Source organism: Panthera uncia (assembly GCF_023721935.1).
Source record: "Panthera uncia isolate 11264 chromosome A1 unlocalized genomic scaffold, Puncia_PCG_1.0 HiC_scaffold_16, whole genome shotgun sequence".
Taxonomy (NCBI): Eukaryota; Metazoa; Chordata; class Mammalia; order Carnivora; family Felidae; genus Panthera; species Panthera uncia.
Window position 1 is genome coordinate 52,521,611 of NW_026057576.1, and position 22,576 is coordinate 52,544,186.

Consider the following 22,576-nt stretch of genomic DNA (forward strand, 5'->3'; position numbering starts at 1 on the left):
GCAGAAGAATGAACCTGGACCACTTTCTTACACCATACACAAAAATAAACTCAAAATGGATGAAAGACTTCAATGTAAGACAGGAAGCCATCGAAATCCTCGAGGAGAAAGCAGGCAAAAACCTCTTTGATCTTGGCCACAGCAACTTCTTACTCAACACGTCTCCAGAGGCAAGGGAAACAAAAGCAAAAATGAACTACTGGGACCTCATCAAAATAAAAATCTTCTGCACAGCGAAGGAAACAATCAGCAGAACTAAAAGGCAACCGACAGAATGGGAGAAGATATTTGCAAATGACATATCAGATAAAGTGTTAGTATCCACAATCTACAAAGAACTTATCAAACTCAACACCCAAAAAACAAATAATCCAGTGAAGAAATGGGCAAAAGACATGAATAGACACTTCTCCAAAGAAGACATCCAGATGGCCAACTGACACATGAAAAAATGCTCCACATCACTCATCATCAGGGAAATACAAATCAAAACCACAATGAGATACCACCTTACACCTGTCAGAATGGCTAACATTAACAACTCAGGCAACAACAGATGTTGGTGAGGATGCGGAGAAAGAGGATCTCTTTTGCATTGTTGGTGGGAATGCAAGCTGATGCAGCCACTTTGGAAAACAGTATGGAGGTTCCTCAAAAAACTAAAAATAGAACTACCCTACCACCCAGCAATTGCACTACTAGGCATTTATCCAAGGGATACAGGTGTGCTGTTTTGAAGGGACACATGCACCCTTATGTTTATAGCAGCACTATCAGTAATAGCCAAAGTATGGAAAGAGCCCAAATGTCCACTGATGGATGAATGGATAAAGAAGAAGTGGTGTATATATATACAATAGAGTATTACTAGGCAATCAAAAAGAATGAAATCTTGCCATTTGCAACTACATGGATGGAACTGGAGGGTATTATGCTAAGTGAAATTAGCCAGTCAGACAAATATCAGGTGACTTCACACACATGAGGACTTTAAGAGACAAAACAGATGATAATAAGGGAAGGGAAACAAAAATAATATAAAAACAGGGAGGGGACAAAACAGAAGAGACTCATAACTATGGAGAACAAACTGAGGGTTACTGGAAGGTTTGTGGGAGGGGGGATGGGCTAAATGGGTAAGGAATCTACTAAGGAATCTACTCCTGAAATCATTGTTTCACTATATGCTGACTAATTTGAATGTAAATTTTAAAAAAAATTTTAAAAATGTTTATATATAAATAAATAAATATACATGTAATTTGTTTTGCATATTTTCTGGCACCAAAAAGCAGCTTCATAAAAGTTATTTTTATTTGTATGTATGGGAGAAAGCAGAACATAAAACCAGTTACTTGCGAGAAACCTAACTTGACTTTTATAAATTTCCATAAATAATTAAAGATTCCAGTTTGGTTTAATTATCTTCTCTATTCCAGTCATGAGAGTACAGTATGTAGCCATCCTCTTTAAAATGTGGATGGAATAAAACAGCCACACATCTTCATTGCCAACTTCTATTTCTCTTTAACAGTTAGGCTTGGATAACTGCAGAATTAAATTCAGAAGGTATATTTATAGGGCTATTAGTTTTGGTGTGCGGTATCACCAATGCTGTGCTGGTAAATGTTCAACTGCTGTGCTTTGAAGCTGATTTAAAGCTGTTTGCCAATTTCTGTGGTGTAAATACTCAAACCATGGCCAATTTCAAGCAATAAATGTTCCATTGCTGAATGTGGAATTGGCTCATGAGGGGCTACATGAGCTGGCTCCAGGACACCACTCACTTCTCCTTCTGTCTCAAGGTCAGCATAAGTATACACATAGATGGAGTCACACAAATGTGTATTAAAGCAAGATGAATATATTCTTTGCAGTGCATATATTGTTAGTGTTAGGCATGGTTTCCTTTTGGGAATTCATTGATTATCATTAGTTTAATAACTTCTCAAATCCCCTATATTCCACATATAAAAATTACTCTTTCTGGTACCAAATACAGGCATCAACTCAGAACTAGAACTTAAGGGATATCAGAAAAAAGTACAAATGAGAGATAGGGCCAAGGACAAGTATATTTGTCTTTGCAGAAAGGATTCTGAAAATGCAGAGTGTGAAACAACACGTGTGAAAAGATCTGAGCCTGGATATCTTTAGAAAAAATGTTGAAAACCTGTCATTTTTGTTTAATATTGTAATATAAAACTGTGCTAAAAATATAAAATTCTGCTATGGAAAAATATATAAATGCATATCTCCAAATTAGTAAATTTTCATAAGAGTTATCATCAATCATATGTGCTCTTTTCAGGAAATAATTAGATTATCTCATGAAAGGTGAGTAGGAAAGTCGTATTTCTGCTACAGTCAGTATTTGCCAACCCTCACATATTATACATGATTACACTGAACTTGGGATATTTTAGGACAACAGAGAATAATTAAAATTTGGAGTTTTGAGGGAGTGAAGCAAAAATCACTAATCTGCGAGTTTTATTGGAAGTTCACTTTATAATCCCAAGTTCATTTAAATCTGAATATCCTCATGCCCTTGAATCAAATTCAGAGGCAAGAAATCTTGCAATCTACAGGGTAGAATCTCTCTGGATACAATCCCAGAGGACACACTGTATTCTAATTATCTCTTTTCTGTTGGAATTTAATTTTACTCTGCCTTAGATGACAGCTATAAATGAAAGAACAATTACATTTTTTAAAAGAAAAGTCATAGAGGCTGACATTTGATTTAGAGTCATTGAGAATTAATAAAACTCATTTTGTGATAATATGCCTCCTTTGAAAACTAGTAAATTGACCAATAGCAGGTCCCCAGTGTAATTTGTGGATTCAATTTTATTGACACTCCAGGGGAAACGTTAAGAGGCATACAGACATTATAATTGTTAGCTCCCACTATTTTATAACTACAATTTTAATAGAAATAATATAAAGGAAGACCGTATTACTTATAATAACCCTATGGCCTGTTCTATTTCCATTCTTTTTTCAATGTTTGGATTGTCATAGGATGTCTGGGAATTTGGTATTTTAAAAGACCTGAGGTAGAACTATTCTAGCATTAATTTTAGCAGTCAAGTTAAGGTAAATGTTTTATGGGAACCACAGCTGTTCCAAGAATGGGTAGAATGAGATTTCGTTGTCTGAAGCTGTGCATAAACCAGCCTTGAGACTCATAAACTCTCTATAAATGTATAGGCAGTCTCTGAACCTTGGACTACTATCTTTATATTAACAACTCTTCTATTTACTATGATAAATTAAGTTTGGCTCAATAAAACTTTGTTGAGCATATTTTTTGTGCTAGGATGCTCAGTAGGCAACATATTTGAAGGAATATAATATGGATGTACATACAGTAGTAAATTTTCTTACACTTAATGATAATATAAAAGATGCAGACTAGAGATAACACAGAAGATGAGATGATTAAGTGTACATGTGTGTGTATGTGTCAGTATATGTATGCGCCCATGTGTTCAGATGCAGAAGAGGAAACTCCAGATAAGTCTTTCGATGGGAAAATAATTGCACCAAACTTTGGTAAGGGTGGGGGGGGTGGTGGAGGAGAGGGCATACATTATTCTATAAAATACCTCATGGAGCCCTTTGCCTTCTTTATGATATGTTTTGCCCTTCCCTTGTCTGCAAGGTTACCCTTGGTGTTATTTTACATCTGTTAATTGGGGTTTTGGTGGCTAAAATAATTCCATCTGCATAATCTTATTGAAAGTTTTGAGTATCTTAGGCCAAAAAAAAAAAAAAACAAATTCATAAAATCAGGTAACCTTCCTCCCCCTAAAAGCAAAATAGGTAACTATTTTTTCAGACATAGCTGCACAGTCATTTTTAAAGAAAGAATTAGGAATTTGAGAAATCAAAACATATGCTGTATAAGAATAGTGGTGGAGACTATGGAGTGGACATTTTGTAGGCAGAATATCCATGTTTTTCTCCACGAGTTAAACATCACATTATGTAGTGAATTTAGAATGTTTTCATTAGTGACAAATAATCCTACGAAGAATAATAATAGCTAACATTTATCATGAGCTTACCATGTGCCAGGCATTGTTCAAAGCTATTCATACGTTAACTTCTCTAAGCCTCATGGCAGCCCTTTCGATATGTATTACAATTATTCTATTTCCCTCACAGAATCTGAAACAGGCTCCAGGCTCTGAGCTGTCAGCACAGAGCCCGACACGGGGCTCGAACTCACGGACCGCGAGATCATGACCTGAGCCGAAGTTGGCCGCTTAACTGACTGAGCCACCCAAGCGCCCCACCAGCCCCAATTTAAATACACTTGCAAAAATAAAAAAGTTGTTGACCTTTAAATTGCAATACATCCAACATTTTTAGGCAAATAGAAATTAAAGTACAACCAGCACAGATGTGTCTGCTTCCTCAACACTTGTATAACCAGTCTTTGCCTGTCATGTAGAAGGTGCTTAATAAGTATTTGCTGAATAAATGAAGGAAAGGGAGGTCATTTTAATCATAAATTGGTCCATTCACTTACTGGTTATTTTTCCCAGTGTTTATTGTTCACTGAGTCCCAGAATGGGCTATGTATTGTACTATACACTGAGGATGTAAAAGGTAATATAACTCAAGGGGAGATAGATGTTTTAAAAATATGATAAATAATAAAATGGAACTGAATAGGTTCTTACCACTGCTTCTCGGAGAAGTATGAGACTTCTGTACAAAAATATTGAGGGTTTTGAGCCAATCTTTCAATGTTAGAAAGTGTTTCAAATAAGTAAGAGTATTGGAGAAAAGGTATAGTCCCAGCCAATAGTGATATTTTGTTAAGACCAAGGCTGCATAAAAGTAAGTGAGTTTTACAGAGAATTGTGAAAGTTGAGTCGCTGACTGAATCCTAAACAGCATACCAGAAGCATGGAAAAGTTAAAGCAAGTGCCATAGGTTGTAATTTAAATGTAGCATTTGGGGTTGATATTGATGCAATCTGGAGAATTGTATAGTATTGCATTTCCAATTGCTGATTTTTTTGTTTTGAAATAAAGTGGAATTTCCCAAAAGGAAAATTAAATTATGAGAATCATTAAAAGCAACATTGAACAACTTGAAATGCTCAGAAGAAATATGAATCATATAGTCAGCTCCATGAGATTTCAAGATATGGCATAAATAAAAGATATTATCTTTTTGTATAAGAATATAGACTAAACCTTTTGAGTTGGCCTCTGACAGGTAAATAATAAAACTGTAGATAACAAACAGGGAGATTTTTCTTTAAGAAATAGTTTTTTTTTCTTCAGATCATCTTGTGTAAAACCTCCACCCAATATGTATTAATGATGCTTCATAAATAAGATATACCAGGAGATAAATGAAAACACAAGCTCCTTGTAGAACACGTTTGCCTCATTTTCTCTCCTAGCTAGTTAGCTTTTCTCCTCACCATTCATCTTCTTCTGTGATTCTAAAGAGAATAATAAAATGCTGTTCTCTAATTAGGGCAGGATTTTAAAATTTGTTTTGAAATGTGTGAACTGCTGACATTTTCCATTTATATTTAAAGACTATGTGGCAATTACTGAGGCTTTGAGTACGCTCAAAGGTGAACAAATACACCAGAACAAAGCCAGGCAAATTTTAAAAGTCATAGCCCCCATTTCTTGGTAATAGATCAATTATATTTTTCAGTAAAAATATTTTCGGCAAGTCTGTCACCCTGCTTATTGTGTTAGTTTAATTCTGCAACAGCCTGTGGGAACTATAAGATACTTCAGGCTGTTCACCAGGAGAGAATGACACAGACACTTATATGCTAGGAAGGAGGGGTTTACAGTCAAGAAAAATGTGGGGTTAGTTTCAATTTTTCAGGGCACTTGAGACTGGAGAGAGATTGACAAGAAAAGGACATGCTCACATTTCGACCTACAATTTACTTTAATTCAAGTGAACATTAGAGGTCACATTTCTCACGTTTAGGTGGGACAAAACAGTAAAATCAACTTCATGGATGTAATCCTGAAAGATGTTAGTCTTGTGTTGCAGAAGGTATACTCCTCAGTTCTGCGGGGGCCTAGGAACTGTTTGACACCAGAGATAATTAGGATGACATGAAAGCAGATGTTGGAACACATATGCCAACCCCAGAAGTAGCTGGCATCAGGAAAAGCTCAAAGGTTTTGTAAGTTGTTAACCTCCTGGGACAGAAGCAACTGTTTATGGCTAAAAGGTACTCCAAAAAGTCACAAACGGGAATTTCCCTTGATAGCTGCTGCTGAAATAATGCATCTTTGGGGACTGAGCACAGACAAGGTGAGGATGTGGGGCACATAGTATTTGATCTGAGGTTCCTGCGTATCTCACTCAGGTGAGGGGAGCAAACTCAGCCTGATTTGTTCCCTCACTGTGTAGTGGGAAAGTGCACACCAGGATAAAAGTGTAATAAATTTAGGGCTCAGGAGGAGAGGGAAACCTTGGTCTTGAGGGATATTAGCCCTGCTTATGGCCCTTATAAAACTAAATCTTGAAGCCTAGAGATTTTTTTGTCACTCATGCTATTAAGAGTCAGAGACTGTGACCTTGGCATCACTCCCAAGAGCAAGAGAAAATGATTTGCTTCTGGGAAAGTTGGTAAGATAGGTGAGAGGCCAGGATGAGGCCATAAGCCGATTGTAACCTGGTGATCTGGTGCAAAAGCTAAAGCCCAAAAAAGAAAACTGTGGTTATTGATGGTGGCTACAGAGCAATTTCTGTCCAGCTTATTTTCTCAGACGTGTGGGTTAAAAAAAAAAAAAAAACACATTCAGAATCTTGAGACACATCTTATTTTATCTAATAATGCATTTTATCCCAAGAACCAGTATTAGCAATCGTTTCAAGTATCCTCAGAATAAAACTTTTAAGAACTTGAACTATGCCCTAAAAGATTAAGAGGAAGTTGTTCATTCAATTATGTTTCCAGAGTCCAGTTACACAAATATTGTTTTATTGTTGGATTGCCCAAAGAATTAGCTTCTCAGTTTCAGTGAACAGTATACTGACTGCCCTTAAGGGCATGTTTTAAATTTTAAAAGTTTTAAATGAAATTTCCTGGAATTGATCAACACATACCAATAGATATTCCCCAAACTGAACAGATTTTTCAACAGATTCATTCTTTTTTACACATTCTTCTCTCTTTTTTACACATTCTTCTCATCTATGTTCCAAGTTCCCATGGAATGTATTTTTTACAAACGTTGTTGCCTTTGTGAAACCATACTCAAAAGATGAGTAGAGAAATTTTAATGCCATAGATCTATTTAAATAGAGTTGTAATATTTTTTTGTTATGACAATATTATAAAACTCTCACAATACAACTAAATACTGTAGTATTTAGTGGGACAAAAGAGGATGCATCTATAGAAATCTGTTTAAGAACAGATGATGATATTTACCAAAATGAGGAAGAGCTGATGTTATGGCTTCAGGACACCATCACATGATGTTGTCCATTATCTGGAAATACTTTTGATAATACTGCGGTTAGACCATGTTCTGTATGATTTCATTTTTTTCTTCAGTTTGTTGAGGTTTGATTTATGGCCAAGAATACAGTCTACCGTGTTATATACACCATGGGTGCTTGAAAAGAATGGCTAATGCTGATATTGATTTATTCTATATTCCTCCTGATTTTTCTTTAGTTATTCTATCTTAAGTCCCAATGATACCACAGTCCTGTGATTTGGAAAAAAAATCTGTCCTTTGAAACTCAAGTTCTTCACCTTTAAAATGGGTTATACAATGTCTGCTTTTCAGGATTCTTGAGAAAAAACAAATAAATATAAAATATTTGGCATATTACAGAGAGTTCAGATAATTGTACCCTCTACTATTTTAATTACCGTTATCTGGTAAATAAGGCAATTGACTATCTAGTTTGCAAATGGGGTCATCAGCTCCCATCTGATGTTTGTATATAGTTAGGTATAACCTTGTCCATTTCTCCCAGGAGTTACTTAAAATTCTGCTAATGATAACATATTACTGTCTGGAGCAGTCTCAGTTTTGTATTATAAACAGAAAATATAAGAAATGTCCTTAAGGAAGAACAACTCATAATCAAATTAGGACAGTGTGGACAGAAAACCATAAGAAAAAGCAAAATAATTTGCACGAGTAAAGTACTCTCTCAGAAATATGAGAAGCAATTACTTTCATCATCAGTTCAATTAAAACTAGTATTATGCAGAAACTGGTATTCCAGTTTTCTCTTGAAAGTTGATAAAATTATGAAAAGAAGATACAGGGCAAGAGATATTGCAAATGAAGAAATTACAAAGTATGTAAAGAAAACTAATAATTTTTTTTGGCTGCAGTATATGTAAAATAGAAAGGTAAAAGGAGGTAAGTTTGAAGTAATATAGCACAGGAATTTTATCATTTAATATACTAGGCTACAAAATATGGTCCTAATTAGAAAGGAAAAAAAAGCCACAGAAAGTTTGACAGCAGGTGACTTACAGTATTAGTATTGTAACTGATTTGCTTGAAAAGTCAGGAAGAATGAGAATTAACACTATAAATGTGCATGTTTAATATAAACAGATTTATTTTATTTATTTATTAAAAATATTTTTTTAATGTTTATTTATTTTTGAGAGAGACAGAGACAGAATGTGAATGGGTTAGGGGCAGAGAGAGAGGGAGACACAGAAACAGAAGTAGGCTCCAGGCTCTGAGCTGTCAGCACAGAGCCCGACGCGGGGCTCGAACTCACGAGCTGTGAGATCATGACCTGAGCCGAAGTCAGACGCTCAACCAACTGAGCCACACAAGTGCCCCTAAAATAAACAGATTTAAAAATGAAATAATTTATAGAGATGTGATTCTTACCTAATGGTATATAAAATTGATAGCATCTTCTTAAAATGTTCATATTTAGTAACTGCTTTGATACCACCAATTGGCATATCCACTTACACATTATAAGGTAATCTAATACCATTTTCTTAATTGCACACTTGTACAAATTGAAAAGTTAAGCGAGACACCTGAAATCATGACTGTTTTGCAGATATGGAAATGCAAATGAGAATGGTTATTTTCAATTTCTGTATTTGAATCTGTAAACTCTTCTGCTTAACATAACACAACATAACAATTTCTTAAATATTTTATTCTAAGGTAACTTTACTTACTGTAACTAATATTGGTATAAGTATGAGCATGGCAGAAAAAATCAATTGATGACAGGCCTTCAGGTGCTACGTATATGCACAGAAAATCGTTTCTTCTTTTTTACAGAGTGTAGCCGTAGAAGAAAGAAGATAAGACTTTGGAAAAAAAGACCCGAGGTAGCAGCTTTGAATTCTGGCTGATTCTTATTGTATCTGGCTTTGGGGAGAGCAAATACACATTTTGACTTCATTTTCCTTACCTTTAAAGTGGGGGAAATTAATACCGGCTCTCAAAGTAAGTGTGGATATCAAGAAAGAACGTGTTATAAAACGTATGGCAATATGTATTCTGCTATTTTTATTATTGCTAGTTAGTTCTCTACATTATTTTTGCAAACATTTTTGCTATAAATGAATTTCGTCTGTACCACATTCTTAATACAAATTCTGTTTAGAAAAGTATATTTCTGGGGCGCCTGGGTGGCTCAGTCGGTTAGGCGGCCGACTTCGGCTCAGGTCATGATCTCGCGGTCCGTGAGTTCCAGCCCTGCGTCGGGCTCTGTGCTGACAGCTCAGAGCCTGGAGCCTGTTTCAGATTCTGTGTCTGCCTCTCTCTGACCCTCCCCCGTTCATGCTCTGTCTGTCTCTGTCTCAAAAATAAATAAACGTTAAAAAAATTAAAAAAAAAAAAGAAAAGTATATTTCTGGGTTGCCTGCTATTCAGAAGTCTTGTCTAATTGTTGCCTTTGTTACCCTCTGGTTTATAATTTTGATATGTTTCTCATGCTTTATTTTACCATCATTTTTCTAATAAATGTAATCCATTTTTTGTATATTCTTCTACTTTTTAACTTAAATGAGGATCTTTTTAAGTTAAATGGGGTCAGACCAAATTGCTCTGACCAATAAATTGATGATCCTCTCCTGCTATTTAAAATTATTATTAGAAAATGATGCACATTTTCCAGACGTAAACAGCTTTCCTAAGTTTAAACCAGGAATCCGAGGCTCTATGGGACATTTAAAAATCCAAACTAATAACTTCATTCATCACATATTGGGAACTGTGTAAGAAGGACACAGGCAAAACCTCAGTTCTGAAATTTCCCAATTCACCACTCCCATCTGCTATAATCTTTTTTAATCCTCTTTGCTTTTCTTATGGCTATTTTGATTTTCTATCCTTTCTTTATCCTTGATTCTTGGCTGCATTTTCCCAGCAATGAAACTCGCTCAGGTCTACAATGATTTGGATTTCCTTTCTCACTATTCTTTCGTGTCTTCTTGTCTGCAGCAGACAGCTTTGGACCACGGTGGTCATAGAACATGCAGGTCCCAGCAATGCACCTTACACAAAGCACTGGTAATAGGCTTATCTTAGTCACAAGAACAGTGACTACATAAATACCAAACTATGGTGTCATATACTTTCTCTTTCATTCATGTATCGGTGTTATGATGATGCTCTCTTGTTGGCCATACTACCAAGAAGCAGTTTTTCTTACTTGTCCTTTATGGTATTTAACCCATCCTAAATTTAGAAATTAAGTTCTTTTTTTCTGCAATATACTGGAATATCTCTGATAGAAGTGCTTACGTTTGAAGTAATGTAAAAGGTGCCTGCATCAAAGTCCAATTTTATTATGTGGAAGCAGTAAATCTGCTTTACCTACAAGTTACTGCTTCAACATGATGTGAGTTTGCTATTTTATACTTGAGAAATAATGAAGCTCTATGTTTTTGCCTAATATAATAATTCTAAATAGGCATTGCAGAAAATCTAAATTGTGTAATAAACTTAGCACTCTTTATTATATTTGTTCATTTATCATGATGATCATTTATTACTCTTTCACTGATTGCTGTGCTTTGAAAATCTCAGTAGGATCTTTGAGTGAACTGAGTTATGGTTTAAATAATAATGATACCATACATTTATACTGCTTTACAGTCCATAAAACATTTTCAGATACATTATCTAATTTTATTTGATGCACAGGACAACACTGCCAGAAAACGGGGCCAATGTATCTATGTTAGATAGAAAAAAACTGAAACTCACAGATAATAATTTCCCCAAACTCACTCAGTTAAACATTAGATGCCCCCTATTTACTTCATAATCTGAGGTGGCTATAGTGAAGCTTCATTTTGTTCTCAGTGCCCAGTAAAAGAGGTAAGAACATTAGGACTCCCAGCATGGTTCTATGCTTCATATTTTTCAGTATATCTAAAACTTAACTATTCAAGACCTAGAACAAATTCTTCCTCTCCTATGATCTCCCCTATTATTTCAGTTTGAGTAAATTTTCTGTCCAATGACTTATTTCAAACATTTAAAGTTATAGTAACTATTTAAACTAACTTTTATTACTTACTCCATAACTTACTTTTTTATTTCTCAAATTCATTTTTTAAGTTTTTATTTAAATTCCAGTTAGTTAACATAGAGCAAATATTAGTTACATGTGCACAGTGTAGTGACTCAACACTTCTCTACAACACCTGGTGCTTGTCAAAGCAAGTGCACTCCTTAATCCCCATCACCTATTTAACCCGTCCCTACAACCCACCTCCACTCTGGTAACCATCAGTCTGTTCTCTATAGTTAAGAGTCTTTTTTCTTGGTTTGCCTCTCTCTCTTTTTCATTTGCTCCTTTGTTTTGTTTCTTAAATTCCATATATGGGTGAAATCATTTGGTATTTGTCTTTCTCTGACTTATTTTGCTTAGCATAACACTCTCTAGTTCCATCCACATCATTGCAAATGTCAAGTTTTCATTCCTTTTTGTGGTTAATACTCCATTGTGTGTGTGTGTGTGTGTGTGTGTGTGTGTGTATACATACATTGGCCCTCTTTTCTGGCAGTGCTGTCCTCAGCATCAAATAAAATTAGATAATGTATATCTGAAAATGTTTCATGGACTGTAAAGCAATATAAATGTATGGTATCATTATTATTTAAAACATAACTCAGATCACTCAAAGATCCTACTGAGATTTTCAAAGCACAGCAATATACATGTATATATATTTCAAAGCACAGTATATATTTTTATATACTAGTGTGTGTGTTTGTGTGTGTGTGTGTGTGTGCACCACTTTTTCTTTATCCATTCAGCAGTCAATGGACATTTGGACTCTTTCCATAATTTCACTATTGTTGATAATGCTGCTATAAACATTGGGGTGCATGTATTCCTTTGAATCAGTATTTTTGTATCCTTTGGGTGAATACCTAGTTGTGCAATTGCTGGATCATTGGGTAGTTTTATTTTTAATTTTTTGAGGAACATCCATAGTCTTTTCCAGAGTGGCTACACCAGTTTGCATTCTCACTGACAGTATAAGAAGGTTCCCCTTTTCCCACATCATCTCCAAGACCTGTTGTTTTTTGTGTTGCTAATTTTAGCTGTTCTGACTGGTGTGAGGTGGTATCTTATTGTAGTTTTGATTTGTATTTCCCTGATGAGTGATGTCAAGCATCTTTCAGTCTGTTGGCCATCTGTATGTCTTCTTTGGAAAATGTCTATTTATGTCTTCTGCTCATTTTTTAACTGTATTATTTGTTTTTTGAGTGTTGAGTTTTATAAGTTCCTCATATATTTTCAATACTAACACTTTATCAGATACGTCATATGCAAATATCTTCTCCCATTCCATAAGCTGCCTTTAAGTTTTGTTGATTGTTTCCTTCACTGAGCATAAGATTTTTATTTTGATAAATTCCCAATATTTTTGCATTTGTCTCACTTGCCTCAGGAGACTGATCTAAAAAGAAGTTGCTATGGCTGATGTCAAAGAGATTACGGCTTATGTCCCTCCCTAGGATTTTGATTATTTCCTGTCTCACATTTTGGTATTTCATCCATTTTGAATTTATTTTTATGTATGGTGTAAGAAAGCGGTCCAATTTCATTCTTTTGCATGTAGCTGTCCAGTTTTCCCAACACCATTTGTTGAAGAGACTGTCATTTTCCCATTGGATATTCTTTCCTTCTTTGTCGAAGATTAATTTACTATTACAGTTGTGGGTTAATTTCTGGGTTTTCTGTTCTGTTACATTGATCTTTGTGTCTGTTTTTGTGCCAGGACCATACTGTCTTGATGACTACAGCTTTGTAATATAAGTTGAAGTCCATATTTGTGATACTTCCAGCTTTGTTTTTCTTTTTCAAGGTTGCTTTGGCTATTTGGAGTTTCTTTGTGGTTCCCTACAAATTTTTGGATTTTTTGCCCCAGCTCTCTGAAAAATACTGGTGGTATTTTGATAGGGATTGCATTAAATGTGTAGATTGCTTTGGGTAGTATAGACATATTAACAAAGTTTGTTCTTCCAATCCATGAGCATGGAATATTTTTCCATTTCTTTGTGTAACCTTCAATATCTTTCATCAGTGTTCTTTAGTTTTCCACAAATAGTGAAAATTTTATTTCTTCCTTGCTAATTTGGATGCTTTTTATTTCTTTTTGTTGTCTGATTGCTGTAGCTAATACTTCCAGTGCTATGTTAAATAACAGTGGTGAGTGAATATCCCTGTCTTGTTCCTCACCATGGGGGAAAACTTATCAGCTTTTCAGGTCAACGTCTCATGGTCGTGTAATTGAGCCCCACATTGGATTTTGTGCTGATTGTGGGGGCCTGCTTGGGATTCTCTTTCTCTTTCTTCCTCTGTCCTTCCCCTGCTCCTGCTCTCTCTCTCTCTCTCAAAAACAAAACAAAACAAAACAAAACAAAACAAAACAAAACAAAACACTCTAGGCTTTAAGTCTTACTGGTTGCAAGAACTCACAAAACTCAGTCCCTCTCATCTTCTAAGCCAATGACTTTGGGGAAATGTTCTCCTTGTGTGTTCACTTGTGTGGTCCTCTCTCTATTGCCCTTCATTGTGACCACAGCTCCCTCCCCTCTACATCACCTTTCTCCCCTAAATCACATCTCTGCACTTTCTACCTTCTCAGTGTGGCCTCTTTTCTCCCTTTACTTGTGGAGTTTGTTCTGTTAGTCTTCAGGTCAATTTGGGGGTATTTAGGATGATTTGATAGTTATCTACCTGTGTTCATGGGATGAGAGGAACCTAGGGTCCTCCTGCTCCACCACCATCTTTCTCTCTTCTCCTTCACTGTCATTTTGATTTGCATTTCCCTGATGATCAGTGATGCTGAACATCTTTTCAGGTGTCTATTCTCCATGTGGATGTCTTTTTTGGAGAAATCTCATGCTTGACAAGTTTTCTTTACATACACTTTTTCATATATACTCCACCTATATTCTGTCTTTCTTTTCCTCAGCCTGTATGTTTGCTGCTTGTCTGTCCTAATCCTATTGTCTTTTCAAGATAATATCTATCTGTAACCATTTATCTATTGTTTATTCAAAAATCTGACTTAGTAATAATATTTGATAAACTCCTTACGACAAGAAAAAAAATCTCACTTAGTAAACATATCCTGCCTGACCCACAGATATGGAAGTGTCTCCTCCTTGGGAAGGTATATTTTCCTACGAATTTCTTTAATTTTCACTTTAAGGGCTGTTTGTGTATTGGACTTCTCTACATTTATTGTGCTCATGAATATAGTATATATAAATAAAGAAACAATTAAATACATGCTTACTATACAGTCTCCGGTACATACCAAATACATAACAGTGATTAGCATTCAGATGTTGAAATAAATGTTAAACTAACTTCAAAAGTCTAACTAGTTTATTATACATGTTGGACCATGCAAATGTTCATGGAGAAATGAATTTAGACATTCTCACTGCTGACCCTTTACACCTGCTGTCTTTATTTATTTCTCTCTGGACAACTGCATAAAACCATGGGCAAGTATTTGGATCATTTTCTGTAAATCGAGAGTCCCCTTTTAGTTTAATATAGAATTTCCAAACCTCAGTGAAGATTAAAATTTCTCCTCTTCACTAATTTAAGCCTTCCCCGTTCAGTGAATTCTGAAGTATGGAAGGGAGGCATAATAATTCTATTTCTACCTCTTCTTTTTTTTTTCTTCTTATTTGCTAAAGCTTTGAGTAGTTTGATGGGCAGAATCAAGGGAGAAGGAAAAGATGTAAAGTATAGGGAAGATCCTGCTAGACAGATACTTATCAATTGGCCTTGCATTGTTGTGGATACCAAAGGTGTCTTTTCTTTTTATGATATTTTAATGGATTTATCAGATATATTTTCAGGGATTCAGTCTTTCCTCTGAGTCAACTTATCCCTCCATGATGCCCTTGCCCATACCTGTCCAAATGGAAACATACCTTTGCTTTGCTTTTGGTGTAAATATAACTGCAGCTAAAATATTCCTCTTACTCTATTCAGCCACCTCAACCACATTTAGCTTCAGATTCTTAATCCCATTCTTCACCAACAAATATTAGTCACCAGTTCTGGAATCAAGAGCATAGGTCCACTTAAGATTCGAGGTGGCTCCTCTAGTGGAGCTTCAGAGGCATGGAGGTGATTGTGCAACAGCAATAGTTCCAGCAGCAGTGTCCTGGGACCATCTTTCTGGTTTTAGAAACTTGTCTCTACATCACTTCCTTGGTTCTATACCAAGACTAGTTTTGAGAGCTACTGAATATCATTTCATTAAAATACTTTTTCCTTTAAGCTAACAGTTACTGGTTTTGTTTTCCATTTTTTCCCACCAAGAAATACAACAAAAATTATTAATGAGTTGATATAGCAGGGATGTTATACAAATTTCCAATTGCTTTTAATTATTTCTTTTACTTATCTAAATGTTGCAAGGTTATTCTATGACACACTTGCTGAGCATCACCCTGAATTAATTATTTCTTATCATAAGGATGAGGAAACATAATAAACTAATAAGGTACAATTCAGTTACTCCAGTTCAGTGTCTATTTCTTTCTTTCAATTGCTACTATTTATACAAAGAGTATTGGTCTATATCCTGATTTTTAAACATAACAAGAAGTTCAAATAAGCAATGTAATGTTGAATATAAAAACTTAGAAATTGAAACTGTGTAGAAATTAAGACAGTAAGACAGTGTTGTTTAATAAATATAAGCACAAAACACACATAGAATTTAATACATCATACTCTCTAACTGCATACCATATGGAAAATGGTCACATGCCATTTTACAAAATTGAAATAACTGCATTGCTGGTAAGACGTAAAGAGGGAAATACTCAGTTTTACAACTGACCTTTATGGCACTTTCATAGCTTAGAAACAAATGACCTAATTTTACTAAATTCCAGCTCCCATGACAGTCATCCTTGCCTAGACAAGTTTGAAAGTGCTGTAACTTATATAATGTCAAGCCATTTGTACTCTAATCTCATCACAGATAACTTAACAAGTTACAATGGACAAAATTATAAGAAAAAGGGATTTTAAATCTCAACAGAAAAAGTTCTAAATGCCAAAAATGTCTTTTTAACACAAAAAGAACTTCTGAAATTTTTCTTTGTATTAAATATACTATACACATTAGAATGTCCCCAAATTTCTCTTTCCTTTACAATCTCCTTTAAATTTTCCATCTATATCAGCCTGGGCCGAATTTAAAAATTTCAATCTATTCACCTAACAGTTCTGAATCTCTTCATTTGTTTTCTTGCCAGTAAATACACCCTACTTAAATAAATCCATCAAGTGAGACTCAGAGACTCTCAATTCATCTCCTCAAACCTCATCTTGATTTTGCCTATCAAATGCTCACAAATAGAGAAGGTGAAAAATAATTCTCCTTAATCAGCACAGGAATGAAGAAGCTGTGAAAATTATGCAGTAATATTTGTCTTGCCATATTAAGGACAATAAATATTAATATGAGATAAGGAGGTGTATTGTGGTTTGCCTATAATATAGGATTCAAATAATGTAGAGTAACATATGTATATGTTTGTGTGTGGCTGTGTGTGTGTGTGTGTGTGTGTGTGTGTGTGTGTATGTGGGAGAGATGAAGTCCATTCATTGCTTCTGTAATGCCTAAGAGACATTACAGTGGAGTGTACAGTAGAGTATTGTTAACTATGCACATCGCGCTGTACCGCAGGTCTCTAAAACTTACTCATTTGGCATCACTGAAACAAGATTTCCATTTCCCCTCCCTCCAGCTCCTCCCTGGTAACTGCTATGCTACTCTGCCTCCATGACTTTGACTATGTTAGGTACCTCATATAAGTGGGATCATGCAACATTTGTCCTAAAACTGGCTTATTTCACTTAGCATAATGTCCTGCCAGTTCATTCATGTCACATATGGCAGGATTTCTTTCTTTTTTAAGGCTTTTGTTATTAAGTAACAAGAATATTGAAAATAACACAAATTTTTTAAAGAATAATAATTAAAACTTCTTGACATGAATATATATGGCCATAAGAATTAAATCCTCACTAGGAAGATTAAATAGAAGTTTATTTTAAAGAGTGGAGAATTTGTCAACTTGAAGAGGTTTTCACAGAGCTGAAGAAAAGATAGAACTGGAAGAACAGAGAGGAAGACACAGGGATGAACTTAATGAAAGAAATTAATAAACAGGACAGACTTAAAGGGCTTAGATATGTGTCTGATAGGATACCTCAAAGAAGGTGATTGTGTGAAGTAATATTTGTGATGGTAATGACTGTGAAGTTCAGGAATTAAAGAAGGTCCTGGGGAACCCAGATTTTAAAAACAACCAACCAAGCTCAAGGAACATATAGAATATATACATTGATTCACGTAGGGGCAGAATATTAAAGGCAGAGTGGGATATTAAGTGTAAATAAAACGAAAAGATAGGAAAGTCCATTAGTATAAATGCAGACTTACATGTGTAAATCAGATATTATCTAAGAAAATGAAATTAAATCTTTGGGTAAAAATACTGAGAATATTAACTTATGGGGAATGACTATAATATTTGAACTATGTTTACAAAGTCTTATTTGTTTGCCATCAATATTGAGTGTTTATGGTCAAATGATGCGAATGCTAGCAGCTTCTTTCAAAAATACTGCAGCAAAAAAAGCTTGTGTGAAAAACAAATGAAAAAAGAATGCTGTCTAGCATCCGGTGGTCACCAAAGTTTAATGACAGTTACATGGAGTTTTATTTCACTATTCTTTGGCTTTGGTATATGCTTGAAATTTTCTATGAAGTTTATCAAACTTAATATTCCATAAACATTAATTATAAATTAATAACATTTATTTGTAGATCTTTAATAATAAGATAGCATTAAAATAACAACATGGTGTAATGGGGGATGGGAGAAATAGAATCTGTGCTTTTGAGAGATAATATCATTGGACTATGTTGCATCATGGATATCTATTAAAACCATAAAGGTTTAGCTATATCAATAATAGAAAGATAAAGTATAAAATTCAAAACAGTAGGAGAAAGGAAGGTAATGAAGAAAACTTGATAAATTACACAGAAGGAGAAAAGAGAAAAGGAAAATAAGAGAAAAGCACATGAAGTAGAAAACACAAATAAGATGAGAGAAACAAGTCTGATTATATCTGCCAATGAAATGATTGAAATATCAGAATAACCTCTTTGACACTGAGATTATAATGTAGAATTTTTAAGATTCTGTTACATAATTTTAAAAAGATATATGGAAAACATGAATGTATACAGAAAACTTGTGCATAAGGATATAGAATGTATATCAGAAAAGTGCTAACAAAAATGTTGGTGATGTAATATTCATAAAAAATAGATTATAAGACAAAGGCCAGTAAATTTTTTTTCTTAATGATGAAAAGTATCTAGAAAGAAATGATAATCTTGAGTCTTTTTGCACCCAAAAATATATACACTGACAAAATGCTCCAAAAAAAAGTGCACAAGTAAGTTTTTAAACATTTATTCATTCAGAATCTTATAGGTGAAAAATGAAACAAAGTATTTACAATATAAAGATTTAATACAATCTACCCACTACTTAATAAACATTCATAGGGGCCCCTGGGTGGCTCAGTTGGTCAAGCGTCTGACTCTTGATCTCAGCTCAGGTCATGATCTCAAGGTTTGTGAGATTGAAGCCCACGTTGGTATCTGTGCTAATAGCGTGGAGCCTGCTTGGGCTACTCTCTCTCCCTCTCTCTCTGCCGTTTCCCCACTTGCTTGCTCTCATTCTCTCCCTCTCTCTCGAAATAAATAAACATTTAAAAAATAATAAAGGAAACATTCATAGAATGCTGCACAAGTAGAGAACACATCTTTTTACAGTACATATGAAATATATATATTCAGAGAGAGAGAGACAGAAATACCATATATTGTGTGCCTATGTGTGTATATAGACCATAGACCATGTATTAAACCTTGAAGGGAATATCAATAAATGCAGAATTATCAATAACTTAATGTCCATGCTCTCTGAACAAAATGCAATACAATCTACAACAAATACATGTCTAAGTCCCCTAAGACGACACAGTAAAGAGCAGAGACAAACAAAAACTCCCAATACCTCTCCCTCCACTCTTTGCCACTAAATTACTTGGATGATTTTGGAGTCATTTAACTTCCTTGTGGTTTATTCTTCTCTGCAAAATCAAACCGCTGCAAGATAAATGAAGCATTAAGCCCCGAAAACATGTGGGACTTTGTGTCTTAATTTTAGGAGAAAATTCCTATCAGACTGGTAGACATTTATAAAACAAAGATTATTCAAGAAGTAGTGACCAAATAATGCAAGCTTTAATGGATCACAGCTTTCACAGAAAGTCTTACTTTTATTGTAGTCAAATAAAGCACACAGGAAATAATGCATCTTGAAAATCACTGTGTTCTCCATTCTTACAATTGCTTTAATAATTTATAAAGATAGCATGTAAGGTGACAGGAAATTGATACTCAGACAAATATGTCTCCCCAAACTACTGTCAAATGAACTGCCCTCTGGATGTGTCCTGAATGGCATGGCAGCCGAAGCAGTCCCTAAAGAAATCAGTGAGCTTTAGCAATTTGACAAAATGACTCTGCGGAGCACACAACCTTTACAAATTACTCTTTGTTTGAATACTAAAGTGAATAATATCATTTTCAGAGAGCATATGGGGATAATGCTGTATATCTTCTACTCCCTCTGGATCAAAGTGTATCTATTTTGTCCATTATTGTGGAGTAAATTCTAATTTACTCAGTTCTTAGAGAAATGCTCCAATAAAAGAAAAAAGTGCTGCTCAGCAACTTTTGGTTCACAAAAATGTTGCTCTTTCTGCAACTTTTAAAAACCAGTTATTATTAAACTCACAACAAAACTCATCCAAGAGACAAATACAGGAAAATTTCCAACTGGACTTTTAATTACTCACAAACAGTGAACATTTCTGGTCATCAAAGAATGCTTAACAACAGCAATATCTATACTCGGAAATTTTTCTCTTTTTCTTTTCTTTCTTTTATAGTCATTGCTGTTATTATTCTTTCTCTCTATTCTAATTTTCTTCTGCTCCTTCTTTTTCCCTTTCTAACTACATCTATGTTACACAATGATACATGGTACAAATGTACAAACCTAAGCTACTGGTTTTCATGGTTGAAGGTGAGGAAAAGAGGGTTAAATAAAAGTAGGATACATTTGCTTATAGTCACATAGTGATCATTTGGCGGGGGGAGAGTTTATCAATATTTTTGTGTCTTGATTTCTTCATTGTAAAATTTCTATTATGACACTTATTTTGTCATCTCATAGAATAGCTATGATTACTAAGCAAGTTGCTAAATGTGAAATCATCTAGAAAATACCAAAATGCTACTCAAATACAGTGTCAGATTTTTTTTTAATATATCAAAAATGGTAGAGTGGGAGAAAAGGAACACAAACACTCTGTTGTTCTAGACATTTCTGTTCTCAATATGCAGTGTAAGATCACATATAGTCCATGAAATTGAATTCAAAGACCTAATAAACTTTTTGTGGCATATCTAGATGCAGAGTCATTAAGAAATATTAATTTGTTAAATAGCTCTTCATCTGATAAGTAATGTCATAGTAATCAGTTCTTAGATCAGGAAGGTCTTTTAAAAGGAGTATTTATTTTAATAATTGCTAATTATAAGGATTCAATAATTATTGCATGGAAAAACCATACTTCGGTGTGAACAATCAAATTATGTTCAACTTCATGATGGAAGAGCCTAATAGACTAAAACTAATTATCTCTAATCAAATGACTAGAAGTTTCCTAATAATCAGCATATGAACTCAGAATCTAAATATATCTGGATGACAAATAGCGATAATGATTAAACTTTTAGCTTTGTAAACTTTAGCTTAGATTGTTCTAAGAAGAGTAATTTTTGGTATTTTTTTATAGAATTGTTGTGCTTTTCTTACAAGTAAATTTAGACAGAAATTAAAGAGGTAATAAAGGGGCACCTGGGTGGCTCAGTCAGTTAAGCATCAGACTCTTGATTTCAGCTCAGGTAATGATCTCATGGTTCGTGGGATAGAGCCCCACATTGGGTTCTGTGCTGACAGCACAGAGCCTGCTTGGGATACTTTCTCTCCCCCTCTCCCCCTCCCGATCCTCTCATCTCAAAATAAATAAATAAACTTAAAAAAAATAAAGAGCTAATACAGACTGGAGAAGTTATGTATGATCTGTTTATAGTGAGTTCCTACAACCCAAATGTTAACAAGAATAAGAAAGAAGCAAATATTTGGATTTTAGATTGATGCCATCATAGACTTTCTGCCAGTTTTAGTCTGAACTTCTGTAAACCTATACTTGAATTACTCCTCGGATCAGAGCTCTCCTTCTGGTTAGCAATGACTTCTCAGAATGCAACACCTGTGTTTTTAGCAGTCTGCTCGAACTCCTGACCTTTCTCTGTCTTCCGTGGACATTTTCTGGGGAAGAAAATTTCTACTGATATTCAGAACATTTTAGTGACATAATTACAACATTACTCTGATAATTCTGATGCAACATACCTGCTTTATTTTTTATGACAAAACCAAATTCTTCTGCCTCTAGTCAAGTAACTCTTCTTCCTCCTACCTCCCCACCCAAAAAACAAAAACAAAAAGCAAACAAACAAAAAAACACAGACTTGTCCAGACATCTGCATCCTAAAGGCCCTTCTATTATATGATATTCATAACTCATCTCCCTATTCATTATAGCACAACACAAATGATTTCTCTGCCTACCGCAGAATGTACACATATAACCTGACACACGCTGTGACCCTACTTTGGTATGTGTCTCCTCTGATCACAACCAATTAGGCATACTCCATCTATAGTATCCTGGTAAATGTTTAACAACCAGCTCTCAAAAAAATGACCCTTATGTGTAACATTCATACATTTCTATAGTTTAAACATTCCCACCACAGATGATTTCAAGTTACCAACATAATGTAGAACATTTATGAAAATTTAATATTGCACTCTCGAGAATCATT